Raw genomic sequence first — 14,750 nt, 5'->3', positions numbered from 1 at the left:
CTCACCGCTCTGCTCCGTGCCCGGCGTCCTCTCCCCGCTCTGCTGTCAGCGCGCGCTCCTGCCCGGCGTCCTCTCCCCGCTCTGCTGTCAGCGCGCGCTCCGTCCCGGCGTCCTCCTCCTGCTCTGCTCTCGGCGCGCGCTCCTTCCCGGCCCCTGTGCTTAGGGCGCGCGCGCGCGCGCTCCCCTCCTCTTAAAGGGGCCGCGCGCGCCGCCCTAAAGAGTCCCCGGCCAATGGCCGGAGGACTTCATCATATAAAAGGCACCTCCTCCAAAATGGAGGTGCCCGAGCAATGTTGTTTGCACCTGTGTCTCACCTGTGCTTCAGCCCTCAGGTCCCGTTGCCAGTTACCTGCCAGTTACCTGCCAGTTTCCTGCCAGTTTCCTGCTAGTTACCTGCCTGATTCCTGCCTGAATACTTGTTACCTGTCTGCCAGTCTGAGGTCCGACGGTCTGCCTTACTACTCCTGTCAGTCTGTCTAAAGGACCAGCCTGCCCGCTCACCTGGGAGCGCATATCAGCTACCTGCCTGCTTGCCTGAGGTCCGACGGTCTGCCTTACTACTCCGGTCAGTCTGTCTATGGACCAGCTTGCCCGCTCACCTGGGAGCGCTTCTCCGTTATCTGCCTGCTTGCCAGCCCGGAGGCTCCGTTGTCACGTGCTGTGACCACCAGCTATCTCAGAGACTCTTGCCCGCTCACCTGGGAGCGCATCTCCGTTACCTGCCTACTTGCCAGCCCGGAGGTCCCGTTGTCACGTGCGGTGACCACCAGCTATTCCAGAGACTCTTGCCCGCTCACCTGGGAGCGCTTCTCCGTTACCTACCTGCCTGCCAGCCCGGAGGTTCCGCCGTCACGTGCCGTGACCACCTGCTATTCCAGAGACTCTCGCTTGCTCACCTGGGAGCACACATCTACCATCTGCCTGCTAGCCTACCCGGAGGCTCTGCCATCACAGGTCGTACCTACCCCTTACCCAGAGACTGCCCTGATCACTTGCCGTAACTCCCTGTCCGTTCACCCAGAGACTGCCACCCGCTCCCTTACAAGGGCCGCCCCCTTGTATAATAGCTCAGAGGTTCCGCCTCCCGGACCCGTTACATAATCCAATACTGAGCCGCTGTTGCTGTATGTGTCCCTATTACTGCACCTGCTGTGCGCCCTCTAGATGGTAAAACAAACCTCTAAAATATAGTAATGCCGTGTGCAAGTGTCCTAGAAAACAGTGCCCACATTGTGCCCCCTAGAAAGTAATAGTGCCCTCTGTGTGCCCCTCTGACAGTCATAATAACCTGAGTTCCCCTATAGCGATAAGTGCCCACTTATCATTTAATAATGTCCTGAGCCTCCCTCCATGTACAGCTCCCCTATACACAGTATGATGCTCTCATATACATAGTATAATGCCCCTCCCTACTGTATAGTACCCTCCACACAGTATACTGACCCCTTAGTAGCCTCCAAACTGATGTCTCCAACACTGTATGATGGCCCTCACACTGTGTAAAGACCCCACATTATCTCCCACACTGTATGATAGCCCCCACACTGTGCAAGGACCCCACATTATCTCCCTCACTGTATGATGGCCCCCACACTATGAAAAGACCCCACATTATCTCCCACACTGTATGACTCTAACTGTAGTCCCCACACTGTATAAATAACCTACATATAGTATAATGCCCCCTCATAGGCAGAGTATGTACTATAATGCTCCCCCCCTTCCCATAGGCAGAGTATGTAGTATAATTACCCCCACCCATAGGCACAATCTGTAGTATAATGCCCCCTCTATAGGCAAAGTCTGTAGTATAATGCCCCCCCTTATACGCAGAGTCTGTAGTATAATGTGCCCCCCCCATAGGCAGAGCCTGTAGTATAATGCTCCCTCCCATAGGCAGAGTCTGTAGCATAATGCCGCCCCTTATAGGCAGAGTCTGTAGTATAATGTGCCCCCCCTCATAGAAAGAGGCTGTAGTATAATGCCTCCCCCCTCATAGACAGAGTCTGTAGTATAATGCCCCCCCCTTGTAGGCAGAGTCTGTAGTATAATGTGCCCCCCTCATAGGCAGAGTCTGTAGTATAATGCCCCCCCTTATAGGCAGAGTCTGTAGTATAATGTGCCTCCCCCCATAGGTAGAGTCTGTATTATAATGCTCCCCCCATAGGCAGAGTCTGTAGTATAATGCCTCCCCCCTCATAGGCAGAGTCTGTAGTATAATGCCCCCCTATAGGCAGAGACGGTAGTATAATGTGCCCCCCCTCATAGGCAGAGTCTGTAGTATAATGTGCCCCCCTCCCTCAGACTCAGAGGGGACTGATGGGAGAGAGGGAAAGTGATGCTCCCTCTCTCCCATCAGTGAACTTGCGGCGGTGATGAGCGGGGGGGCCTGATGCTGGCACCAGGAGCCCCCCTGCCCTTCTGCATAGCGGCCACCGGGCAACGCTGGATACAGTTGCACAGCGTAGCTTCTGGTGGGCCCCCTCAGAGAGCGGGGCCCAGGGCCACCGCCTCCTCTGCCCCCCGGTAGCTACGCTACGGCGAATGTATGATCATGGCTCCATTCATTGTCTATGTGTCATGCTAGGTATGGGAAGAACCCAGAGTATGATGATGGGAAAAAGCGGGAAGCCCAGCTACTAGGGAAAGGGGGAGTGGAGACCCCTAAGCAGATCTAAAACACCCTGTCTCCCCTATTGTCCCTAAATAGGTTCCGCACCTACGCCACGCCGGATACCTTAGCCCTGGCTGACCCTACAGCGAGGCCCTAAGTAGGGAGGGGAGGGGTGAGCACTAATCAGCCCCACTGCAACTAAAGACAAACAAGAGTCCTAGAGAGGAAGGGATGATGAAAAGATCAAGAACGTGTGTGCAAGGCCAAGTGCAGCGACCTTCTACAGCCGGATACAGAATGACTGTCTGTCAAACCTGACACACTCGTGACACTATGGGGGTAGATGCATGTGTCCACTACTCCCAGGGAAGTTTGCCTTCCTTCCTGTCTGAGGATTAGTGTGGGTCTCAGAATTTGAACCCTTAGAGATCATACACGTATTTATTGTACACTGTGAAGAGGTGAAAATAGTTTTTATAAGAGAATCACTTAGGATCCTTTGGATCCATAATAAGAACTCATACATAGTCCCTATAGTAAAGTGCCCTTCCTAAAACTAATGGAAACTCCATACAATGGCATGCAATGGACCATGTCTTTAGTTTCATGGATTCTATATAAATCCATAAAAGAAAAATATGCCTAAATAAAAAATTAGAGATAAACGAAGGTATGGTATGGGTCCTCAGCAGTATTTTGGCATCACACTGTGAATCCAAATAAGATGGATCTATTCTACAGTTATATATTTGTGCCAGAAAAATCTAATAGCAGAAAGAGGAATATATCTGACACTAGCCAATGCAGGCATGATATTTCCTAAACTATGTACAGTTCATAATAGGATAAAATGCAAAAAAATATTGCCCATATGTTGATTGATGTTGTTTGGTATTACCGGTGTCTTTTATAATAGTCAATGATTGCTGCATAGAGTGAAAATTATTGCAAAATTTCAGTTTTCTTCCCTTGCAGCCTTTGTCCATTGATTGGTTTCACCTTCTGAGAGATCAGATATGTCTTCCCAAGATGTGGGCTCATATATACTGACTTCACATGCCTTGGATGAGAGACGTACAGATGATTTTTTCTTTTCTTTTGTTGAATGTCTTAGATCTTTCTGTGTGTTCAGTTGAATCTGCCCACTTGTACTGTTTGGGCTTACAATTTCTTAAACCATTTGTTCAGAAGTAGTCTGATCTCTGTCAGATGACTCTTCTGTTCTTATTTCCATTGATATCATAACATTATTTTTAAGTTCCTCAGAGAAAGTAAAGCTGTTGCTGGTAGTAACTCTATCTGCCCTGGGGTTTAGAATTTTGAACCCCTTGCAATTGATACTGTGTATTAGGCCATGTGGTCATGAAGTTCTGGTCTGATTCTCTTTATGAAGTGATTCCCTTGTTGCCTTGGATTTCAGGCAACATTCACACCTGACAATATTTGGACAAGTGAATACTGTAAGATCCACTGAAAAATAATTGAATTTTATAATAATGAGCTGTTATGTACTCATTTTTGCAGTTCCTTAATGCTTTTTGGATGTGTGTGACACAGACATTTATGTAATTTGTGGATACAGTCATTGTGTTGACGTGTCTCCTACTTTACTTGTTCCTTAATAGTGATGAGATTATAGAAACGTTTCTGAATTTTGGCAATGGCTACCACCACATTTCCAATCATGTTAAAACACTTTTACCACCTTGAAATTTTACCGTTAATCCTTAAGCTGTCTTATGCTGTGCTGCTAACACCTTCTAGACTGGCAACATACAACATGTCTTTTACTGAAATGGATAAATACTGTCCATTTTTACATGGGCGTATGAGGCTTCTATGTCCATTACCTTCTGCCTTTAGGCTGTGTGCCCACAGCAAAAATGCTGCAGAAATGCTTAAAAAACGCACGGTAGAAGGCCTGCCATGTTCTCCAATGATAATCCGCATGTGCTTTGCACATGCTGCGGAAATTTGCGCTGCGGGTTATCATTGCGGAAAAAAATGCAGCACTACCAATTATTTTGCGGAAGCGCTGCATTTTCGCTGCTATTGACTTGCATTGGAACGCATGTGACGCGCCCCTGGGCCTGTGTCGCGCTGCGTTGCGCACGCGGGAGCTTACCCGGAGCCGGATCTGTTTAGGGTTGTAGTCTCGTGGCGGTGACCCGGTCCGTGCCCAGGGAGTCAAACTGGACGGCAGTCTGTTAGCGGTAGAAAATGGTTGATGACTACGCCACCCGTTGAATGCAGCCAGGGGGCTGCTGCTGCAGGGCAGACCGCTGAGGCCGGTGGAAGGATGGTGCAGCGTGATAGTATAACCCCCAACGGGAGGGGTATGGCCTCAGGGCAGCCGACGTGGATGATGGGGGTAGCAGGAACCACTCAGAGACGGTATGGTAGCGTTCAGGGTCTTTACTGGTAACAACGATAGACCCTCCCGGAGTACTTGCTAGCGAACGGGGCCTGGTCAGTCCTTGAGCAGCTGGGATCTCCCCTGGCCAGGCGTAGTTGTAGGCCTCCCAAGCTGACTGTACTCTTCTGGCTACCTTGCTAGAAGCTGATGTAAGTAGCCCACGTCCCTGAGTGTACCGTGTGGTGCTCACCCGTATGGCCGGTGACTCGGGGCCTTCTAATGGCTTCCGCTCCACGATGGCGGTGCTGGTCCCACGCGTGTGACCGGGCCTTCGGGCTTCTGGGCCAGGGGACCTGAAATCCCCTGCCTGACGGATTCTGCTGCTGGGTAGAAGTTAGTCCCCACAGCCTCGGACTCCGGGTCCGGTAAAGAATCTTCTTAGTCAGGGCGAGCTCTTTAGCTGCCAGCCCCTGACTCCTTGTGACTCTGCTGCTTCCTATGCTGCTCTTGTCTCTACTCTTCCTGGACTCACTAACCCTGCCTCAGCCCTGGGTTTATACAGGGGAAGTTCTCCCCCTCCCAAGGCTGGGCAGGAGGTGTGGCATGCACAGGATCCCTGACCAAAGGACCTCCCACCTGCTCTCAGACGTAATATCTCTATCACTGTGACAACCAGACCCCTGGGGTGTCACACTCCCCCCTAGTGAAATTTAGTACTCCGGGACTAAACACTTTTTAGAAAAATATAACAAGGTATATCAAAGAACAATAAAATACAATAAGGAAACACAATAAGATGGTCACGGATGTCCGCAACCGGGTGCAGTCTTTGAAGAAAAGCAAAGGTGTCCATTTCACCAACACAGGGAGACGTAACCAGGTAGGGGTCTGTCCTACCCCGAGTCCTTAACAGTCTCTAGTCCATCCTGGGTTACGCTCCAACTATATACAAAGGATTCCCGGTAAATCCACCGAAGACTCCTAAAAACAACTAGAAACACAAAATTACACACAAGCAACAATAAACAGGTAAACATTGTAAAACAACTTAAACATTTAGATCCTCCAACGTGCGGGTAACTGGCCTCTAGTGGCCCTAGTGGACCTACGGAGCTGACTGTCTGGCCCTGAACTACAGGGTGTAGGAGCTGTCAAGGGTAAACTGGGCAGCTGTCTACCGGCTCTTTGTCTCACTAGGGGTACGGCAGGCTCACTATAAGCAGAGGGTGGATTCTCCTGTTCCGCTTGGGTGGAGTCTTCTGCCTCCTGGACCGGCTGCTCTTCCAGCTCTACCCGTTGCTCCGTAGGTTCTTGGGATGATGGTTGGAGGAAGGTGAGTACGGGTACCACAACTGCACCATTGACTTGAGTCCAAGACCGAGGGAAGTCCCCGAGCACGGTACTAACCATATCTTCCCTTTCTTCCACGGGTCGATGGTCTTCCTGTTCCTCCTCAGGGTTCCTCAGTTGTTCGGGGCACTTCTTCAGGTGGTCCCGGGATACAATGGCTGTGGTTTCCCCTCCGTCTTTACTGATGGTACAGACCTTCGGGTTCTCGTGGCTTGAGGGCAGTACGGTGTACGGGTCCTTCTCCCACTGGTCGTCCAACTTGTGGAGCCGTCTCTTCCTCTTCAAGACCTGCTCTCCGGGTACCAGGGGAACAACGGGAGCATACTGGTTGTAAGTCTTCTCTTGTCTTTCCCTAGCCTGACAGAGACTTCGCTCCACGCTCTCCTGTACTTTCCGGTACTGCTGCTGCCTCTCTGTGTCCCAGTCTGTTTCTGGTGAAGTGTCCTCGGGCGTCAGGACTCCCATTTCCAGGTCAACAGGTAACTTACCAGGTCTTGCCCTCATTAGGTAAGCCGGGGTACAGTTGGTGGAACCTACCGGGATGTGGTTGTATAGGTCCACCAGATCGGGCAACTTCTCAGGCCACAGACTGCGTTCTTCCAGGGGCAACGTTTTTAGAAGATCCATTACCACCTGGTTCATTTTCTCACAAAGTCCATTAGTTTGCGGATGGTAGGGTGTCGTCCTTATCTTCCGGCAGCCATACAGATTGCAGAATTCCTGGAAGACCTCCGCTTCAAAGGCAGGTCCCTGGTCCGTCAGCACTTGGTCCGGGTACCCGTGTGGACGGCAAAAGTGCTGCTGGAAGGCTCTAGCTGCTGTTCGAGCCGTTAAGTCCTTGACGGGGACGACAACCAGAAACCGGGAGTAATGATCCACGATGGTTAACGCGTAGACGTAGCCACTTCTGCTGGGGGTCAGTTTTACATGATCCAAGGCTACCAGTTCCAACGGTTGCCGGGTGACGATGGACTGCAGGGGAGTCTTCTGGCTGGCCCGGTCCTTCCTTCTCAGATTGCACGGGCCACAGTCTCTGCACCACTTCTCGATGGTTCCCCTCATGCCTACCCAGTGGAACCGCTCGCGCAGCAGGAACTCCAGCTTTTTCCACCCGAAGTGTCCAGCTCCGTCGTGGTATGCCTCCATCACCATGGCTGCGTCTCTTCGTGGCACCACTACTTGCCAGAGTAGTTCATGCGTCCTGGAGTTAACCATTCTGCGGCACAACTTCCCCTTGTAAAGGAACAGTCGACTCTTCTCTGCCCATAGTTGTTTGGCTTCCTCTGGAGCGTCTGATTCCAGGCTAGCCTCCGGGCGAGTCAGCATCTCCTTCACCAGTCGGACGGCAGGGTCGCTGTCTTGCGTTTCCGCCCAGTTGTAGTGGGGTAAGGGGTTCAACGTAGCAGCCTGTTTACCCCTTACCCGGTGGGAATACTGGATAGTCCCATGACGGTGGAACGCAGGGAGTTCAACTTCTTCCAGTCCCTCCGGATCTTCTCCTTCGTCCGGCAGGTTGGGCATCCTGGACAGGGCATCCGCGTTAGTATTGGAGCGTCCTGCCCGGTATTTGATTGTGAACTCGTAGTTGGACAGACGGGCCATCCACCTCTGCTCCAGGGCACCGAGTCTTGCCGTGTCCAGGTGTATCAACGGGTTGTTATCCGTGTATACGGTGAACCGGGAAGAAGCGAGGTAATGCCTAAAGCGCTCGGTGACTGCCCATACCACGGCCAGGAACTCTAGCTTAAATGAGCTGTAATTCTCGGGGTTCCTTTCGGTGGGTCGCAGTTTTCGGCTGGCATAGGAGATCACTCGTTCTCTCCCCTGCTGAATCTGGGATAGTACGGCTCCTAGCCCGATGTTACTGGCGTCGGTGTAGAGGAAGAAGGGCTGGCTATAGTCTGGGTACGCCAAGATTTCATCCCCCGTGAGGGCCATCTTCAGCTGGCGGAAGGACTCTTCTTCTAGCTCTTCCCATTTGAAGGGCGGCTTCTGGTTCTTGGCCTTCCGGGACTGGCCTATCAGGAGGTCCTGCATAGGCGCTGCCTTTTTGGTGAAACCGGGAATAAACCTTCGGTAGTAGCCTACCAACCCTAGGAACTGCCGCACTTCTTTTACGCTGGAGGGGCTTGGCCATCCCTTAATTGCGGTGATCTTATCGGGGTCGGGAGCCACTCCGTCAGCGCTCACCACGTGTCCCAGGTATTGCACCTTTGGTTTCAGGAGGTGACACTTGGAGGGTTTCACCTTTAGGCCGTAACTCGCCAGAGCTTCGAACACCTCCGCCAGGTGTTTCAGGTGGTCCTCATAAGTTTTGGAGTATACGATGACATCGTCCAGGTACAACAGGACCGTCTCGAAGTTTCTGTGGCCCAGACAGCACTCCATTAATCGTTGGAAGGTTCCTGGGGCGTTGCAGAGTCCGAACGGCATGCAGGTGAACTCACTAAGTCCCATCGGGGTGGTGAATGCGGTCTTCTCCCGGTCCGCCTCTGCTACAGGAACCTGCCAGTACCCGCTAGTGAGATCCAAGGTAGAGAAGAAGTTAGCAGATCTTAAAGCAGCCAATGACTCCTCTATCCTTGGTAAGGGGTACGCATCCTTGTGTGTGATACGGTTGATTTTCCGGTAATCTACACACATCCTCATGGTGTTGTCTTTCTTTTTGACTAAAACTAGTGGGGCTGCCCAGGGGCTACAGCTATCCCGGATTACCCCAGCCTCCTTCATGTCTCTAAGCATCCCCTTGGCGTGTTGGTAATGTGCAGGGGGTACGGGTCGATACCTCTCTTTTATGGGAGGATGATCTCCCTTGGGGATGCGGTGTTCTACCCCCTTGACTCGCCCGAAGTCTAACGGGTGTTTACTAAACACTCTCTCATACTCTTGAACCACCCGATAGACTCCTTGTTTCTGATGTGAGGGAGTGGAATCAGTACCCAAATGTAGTTGCTGACACCAGTCCTCCATGTCTTTCTTAGAGCCGTTACCTTCCTCCGGGTGAGATGGAGGCAAGGGTTCCACAGATTGTATAGAATTTTGATTAGTGGTATATAATTTGGCTAGCGTGGCATACCGGGGCAGGTACACTTCCCTCTCCCCGATATTTATTATGCGAACGGGCACCCTCCCATGGCGTACATTGACCACCCCCCGTGCTGTCAAAATGGTGGGCCTACTGTCTGAGTAAACTGGTTCTACCATTGCCTGGTAATCTCTACCTCTCAGACCAATAGCTGCCCGGCACCAAATCATCATTTCACTTTTTGGGGGCATGGCAATAGGAAAAGGGTCACACATTCTTACGCTACCAATCTCACCGCCGGAGAGTTCCACTTGTTGCCGTTGCATCAGTGCCCGGATCTCTTTCTGGAGCACCCGCTGCTCGCCGGAGCTGGCATTCTTGGCAACCTGCTGTAAAAGGAAAATCACCTCTGCAAGACAATTTTCAATTACATTAGTTCCTAGAGTTATTTTTGGGTGACTCTCATGTTTGTCAATATCTACAATGATCAGTCCCTGTGCGGCCAGTTCGACTCTACCAATTTTGATGGTCACCTCTTTAAATCCGATCTGTGGCACGGGCTGACCATTGCTGGCGATGATACTCAAGTCGTCGTCAGGGTAGCGGGTAATATCCGAGTCATTCCAGTACTGCTTGAAGAGCACGTACGGGATGGTGGTGACCTGTGACCCGGTGTCCAGTAGGGCACTCATGGGAATGCCATCCAGTACCACAGGCAAGACTGGACGTCCTCCCACATATCTGTCGCGCCAGTTCGATGGGCCTGGTGATCTTTTTCCTGGGGGTTGGCCCTCTACCCCAGGTTGTGCCCGTCTAAAGAACAGTACCTTTCCATATGTCCGGGTTGATTGCAGCGGCGGCAGATGGGTCGTCCGTCCTCGCTGTATCGGTCACTGGGTCTTCCTCTGGCCGGTGGGGTCCTCCTTGGTCGATGCCACGGGATGTCCTCCGGTCCGGATGCCAGCTGGATCTTCCCTGGAGTGGAAACCTGTAAAGACTGCACAGTTCGGGTTAGCGCAGCAACGCTTTTAGCTAGCTCTTGGACCTGATGGTGTAGGTCTGGAGCCGGGTCATTGTCCAAAGCCTGCGCATCAGCTCCCACAGGCCCTGCTGACAAGGGCGCCGCCTCCTGGTAGTAAGTGGTAGTGGGGCGTCTGTGGGTCACAACGCCACCTGGTGCCGGTTCTCGGAGCACCCGGATGGCTCTGTCCTTGAACTGTGCAAATTCTAGATGAGGGTCCTGTAAGGCCATTGCCCGCAACTGGGTGCGGTGGGCATTGCAATATAAACCCTCTATAAATTGTTCGGTCAACAGCCTGTCCTCGTTTCCCACTCCATTAGGGTCGGTCTGCTTAATGGCCCTCAGGGCCTCTTGTAGGTTGAGTGCATAGTCCCTTATACTCTCAGGCACTCGCTGCTTGCACCCGTAGAATCTAAGTTTAATCTCGGCTGAGGTGCGGGTATCAAAGGTGTCCTTCAGCCGGGTTAGTATCCCTGCGACAGTCTTCCTCCCAGGTGGCCAGGATTTTACTTCCCTTTTGGCTGCCCCAGTTAGTTGGGCCACCAGGATGCTCACTTTTTGCTCTTCTGTGAGGGGGTACACCTGGAAGAGGCTATCCAGCTTTTCTCTAAAGTCATGCAGGGTATGTGACTCCCCTGAGTACTGGGGTAGCCAAGCTGCTCCCGGGATATAGGGCATGGTGAAGGGCATAACTGCAACAGCGGTAGCGCTGGCGGGGGTTGAGGCAGTGGAGCTCTCCTCCGTATCCGACATCTTCCTCCCCCCTAGTGGACCGTGGCCTACCTTGCGATGATCCTGTTCCGTAGGCCGCGGCTCCGCAGTGGATCGTCAGGGTTGAGGACCTTCCGTCGCGCTCCTGTGACGTCGGCGTCTGCTGGGCTCCTTCCAGGACCTTACGCAACGTCCGGACGTGAGGCGGGGCTTCAGCTCTCGCGCGCTTTCGGAGTCCACGCCCCTCTTCTTCCCGCGCGGCGTCCTCAAGATGGCGTCCAATGGCGGGAAAACTCCACGGATGGCGGGAAGAAGGCTGAAGATGGCGCCGGATGGCGGGAAACTTCACCGATGGCGGGAAGAAGGCTGAAGATGGCGCCGGATGGCGGGAATCTTCACCGATGGCGGGAATCTTCACCACTGGTAAGTTTGAACAGTCTTTGCTTTTCAGGCACGCAGTACCCGGTGGTTGCGGGCACGTGATCCTGCCGACTACGCCAAAGTTGACGCGCCCCTGGGCCTGTGTCGCGCTGCGTTGCGCACGCGGGAGCTTACCCGGAGCCGGATCTGTTTAGGGTTGTAGTCTCGTGGCGGTGACCCGGTCCGTGCCCAGGGAGTCAAACTGGACGGCAGTCTGTTAGCGGTAGAAAATGGTTGATGACTACGCCACCCGTTGAATGCAGCCAGGGGGCTGCTGCTGCAGGGCAGACCGCTGAGGCCGGTGGAAGGATGGTGCAGCGTGATAGTATAACCCCCAACGGGAGGGGTATGGCCTCAGGGCAGCCGACGTGGATGATGGGGGTAGCAGGAACCACTCAGAGACGGTATGGTAGCGTTCAGGGTCTTTACTGGTAACAACGATAGACCCTCCCGGAGTACTTGCTAGCGAACGGGGCCTGGTCAGTCCTTGAGCAGCTGGGATCTCCCCTGGCCAGGCGTAGTTGTAGGCCTCCCAAGCTGACTGTACTCTTCTGGCTACCTTGCTAGAAGCTGATGTAAGTAGCCCACGTCCCTGAGTGTACCGTGTGGTGCTCACCCGTATGGCCGGTGACTCGGGGCCTTCTAATGGCTTCCGCTCCACGATGGCGGTGCTGGTCCCACGCGTGTGACCGGGCCTTCGGGCTTCTGGGCCAGGGGACCTGAAATCCCCTGCCTGACGGATTCTGCTGCTGGGTAGAAGTTAGTCCCCACAGCCTCGGACTCCGGGTCCGGTAAAGAATCTTCTTAGTCAGGGCGAGCTCTTTAGCTGCCAGCCCCTGACTCCTTGTGACTCTGCTGCTTCCTATGCTGCTCTTGTCTCTACTCTTCCTGGACTCACTAACCCTGCCTCAGCCCCGGGTTTATACAGGGGAAGTTCTCCCCCTCCCAAGGCTGGGCAGGAGGTGTGGCATGCACAGGATCCCTGACCAAAGGACCTCCCACCTGCTCTCAGACGTAATATCTCTATCACTGTGACAACCAGACCCCTGGGGTGTCACACATGTATTCCGCATCACTGCATCTGTACATGCGGAATCCAAGCGTTTCAATGTGCGGATGGTACCCGGGTCTGGAGGAGAGGAGACTCTCATCCGGACCCGGGTACCATAGAACCTGTAAAAAAAAATAATAAAATAAAAAATAAATATTATATTTACCTTCTGATGGCCCCCAGTGTCCTTGTCTCGGCTTGCCGGCAGCTGGCGGTGGACTGAAGGACCTGCGCTGACGTCATTTAGTCATGTGACAGGTCACGCAACGCTGATGTCGGTAGATCCTTCAGTGTAGCGCGAGCTGCTGGCAAGCCAGGACGGAGCGAATAAAGACTCCGGGGGTCATCAGAAGGTAAGTATATATTTATTTTTTAACATTCTTTAAGGTCACACTATTTAAATCCATGCCGTTTGCATGGATTTATATAGTGTGACCAAGTTGTCAATCACTTTCCAAGTGATGCTAAAATCGCTTGGAAAGCGCTTGTCAACCCGCATGCGGTAATGCATGTGAAGAACGCTTCACATCCGCATGTCCCTGGCAGGAAAACGCATGTACAATCCGCATGTACAATCCGCATGCGTTTTTTCTGCCACGGAGATGCAGAAATGCTCAGGAAAAAATCCGGAGCATTTCTGCATCGTGGGCACATAGGCTTATTCTACTTTCAGGAAGCTAGATTGTTTCATTCTATCAGTCTATTCACCAATCTGTGCTGTGCTTGAAGCTGGACACATAAAACAATGAAATTCTGCAGCAGGTTATCAGAAGCATTCAGGGAGAATTAACTGTTTTTCTTGGGATATACAACAACCGTCATCTGCATCATCACAATATGGAGGATTGCAGGGGAAAAAACAGAAGCAAACAAACCTGTGAGGTCACACAATACAGAATTAACAGACAATAATTAACACAGCACCATCTGCTGTCTGCTCAACACATTTCTCAAACATAAGCCTGCAGCTGTTTACTCCAACTGGAATAACAGTATGAATTAAAAGGTCTGAATATGTGTGAACATGAACATAGCTAATTCATGCCAAGTTGTCTTTTTTTTCTCATTTTGAACTAGCTGTTCCCTAAGTATAATCAAAATGAATATCATCAAGCCCCAAACAATTGGCATCTTTGTCTTTAGATTCGACATAAATATACCTAGCATCAGAGTACATATCTTTAACAGGTTCATTTTGTCAAGAGTCGTGGACCTATGGAAAACAATATATATTGAGTATAGTGTCAGGAATTGCTATATAAAGGGAACTTGTAATATAAAAAAAACACTATTAACCTGCAGATATGGGGTTAAACTGCATCTTAATAGTGTTCTGAAGCTGTCCAGCATCCTCAATGAGAGTCCCGCTGCCAGCAGAAAATTAACTTTTTTCCTCCCGGCAGCCTAAGGCTTTCAGTCATAGGGGTGGGCCGGTACAGCTTCAGTCACTGCTTAGTGTATAGTAAATAAAGCCGTCCTGGCCCACCCCTGTGACAGCAAGTTTGAGGCAGTTTGATTTCCTCCTGGCAGCGGGACTCTCATTGAGGGCATCAGGCAGCTTTAGAATGCTATTAACCTGCAGATTAACCCCATATCAGCAGGTTAATAGCGTTTTTTTCATGACAAGTTCCCTTTAAAAGGGTTATTCAGGACTTTGGTTTTTTTTTGGGCTTTGGGGTTAATAACTTACTGGCAGGTAGTTGCTGTTTACCTGCTTGTTCTGCCCTGAGCTGATTTGTTCCAGCTCATGCTATGATTCTCTGGCTTCGTTCGATTTCACGTCAACAGAGCAGCTCTTACTCTTCCAGTCTGCTCTGTTAACGGGATGTCACTGCCGACATCATGCTGATTGAGAGCCAGCTCTCTGCAGTTAGGTCGTGGGCAGCTGGTTGTCAATCAGCATGATATCGGCTGTGATGCCCCATGGACAGAGTAGAGCGGAAGAGAAGAAGCTGCTCTTTCAACACAATGTTACCAGAAGCAGAATCATCACCACCAAGAGCAGTCCATGACCGCTCTGAGACAGCACAGATCGTCGCAGGGCAGAACAGGCAGGATGTTAGCAACTACCTGCTGGTAAGTTTTAACCCCATAGCCAAAAAACCTCCGATGTTCTGGATAACCCCTTCAATGATGTCAGTTGTTCTTGTATCCGGAGACACCAAAAAACGAGCAATGACTACATAGTTGCAATGGTTTTTA

At 51.6% G+C, this 14,750-nt stretch overlaps 1 protein-coding gene across 1 annotated transcript in view; it reads left to right on the top strand.

Moving 5' to 3' along the window:
* BRINP2 (BMP/retinoic acid inducible neural specific 2) overlaps positions 1–14,750 on the top strand; it is a 418,902-nt gene that overhangs the window by 309,377 nt on the left and 94,775 nt on the right. The gene's annotated exons all lie outside the window — the stretch shown is intronic.

Source organism: Phyllobates terribilis, unplaced genomic scaffold, assembly GCF_046119375.1.
Source record: "Phyllobates terribilis strain yellow unplaced genomic scaffold, ASM4611937v1 Scaffold_8__6_contigs__length_399053987, whole genome shotgun sequence".
NCBI lineage: Eukaryota > Metazoa > Chordata > Amphibia > Anura > Dendrobatidae > Phyllobates > Phyllobates terribilis.
Note: the sequence above shows the minus strand (reverse complement) of the source record. Positions and strands in the feature narration are given on the sequence as shown.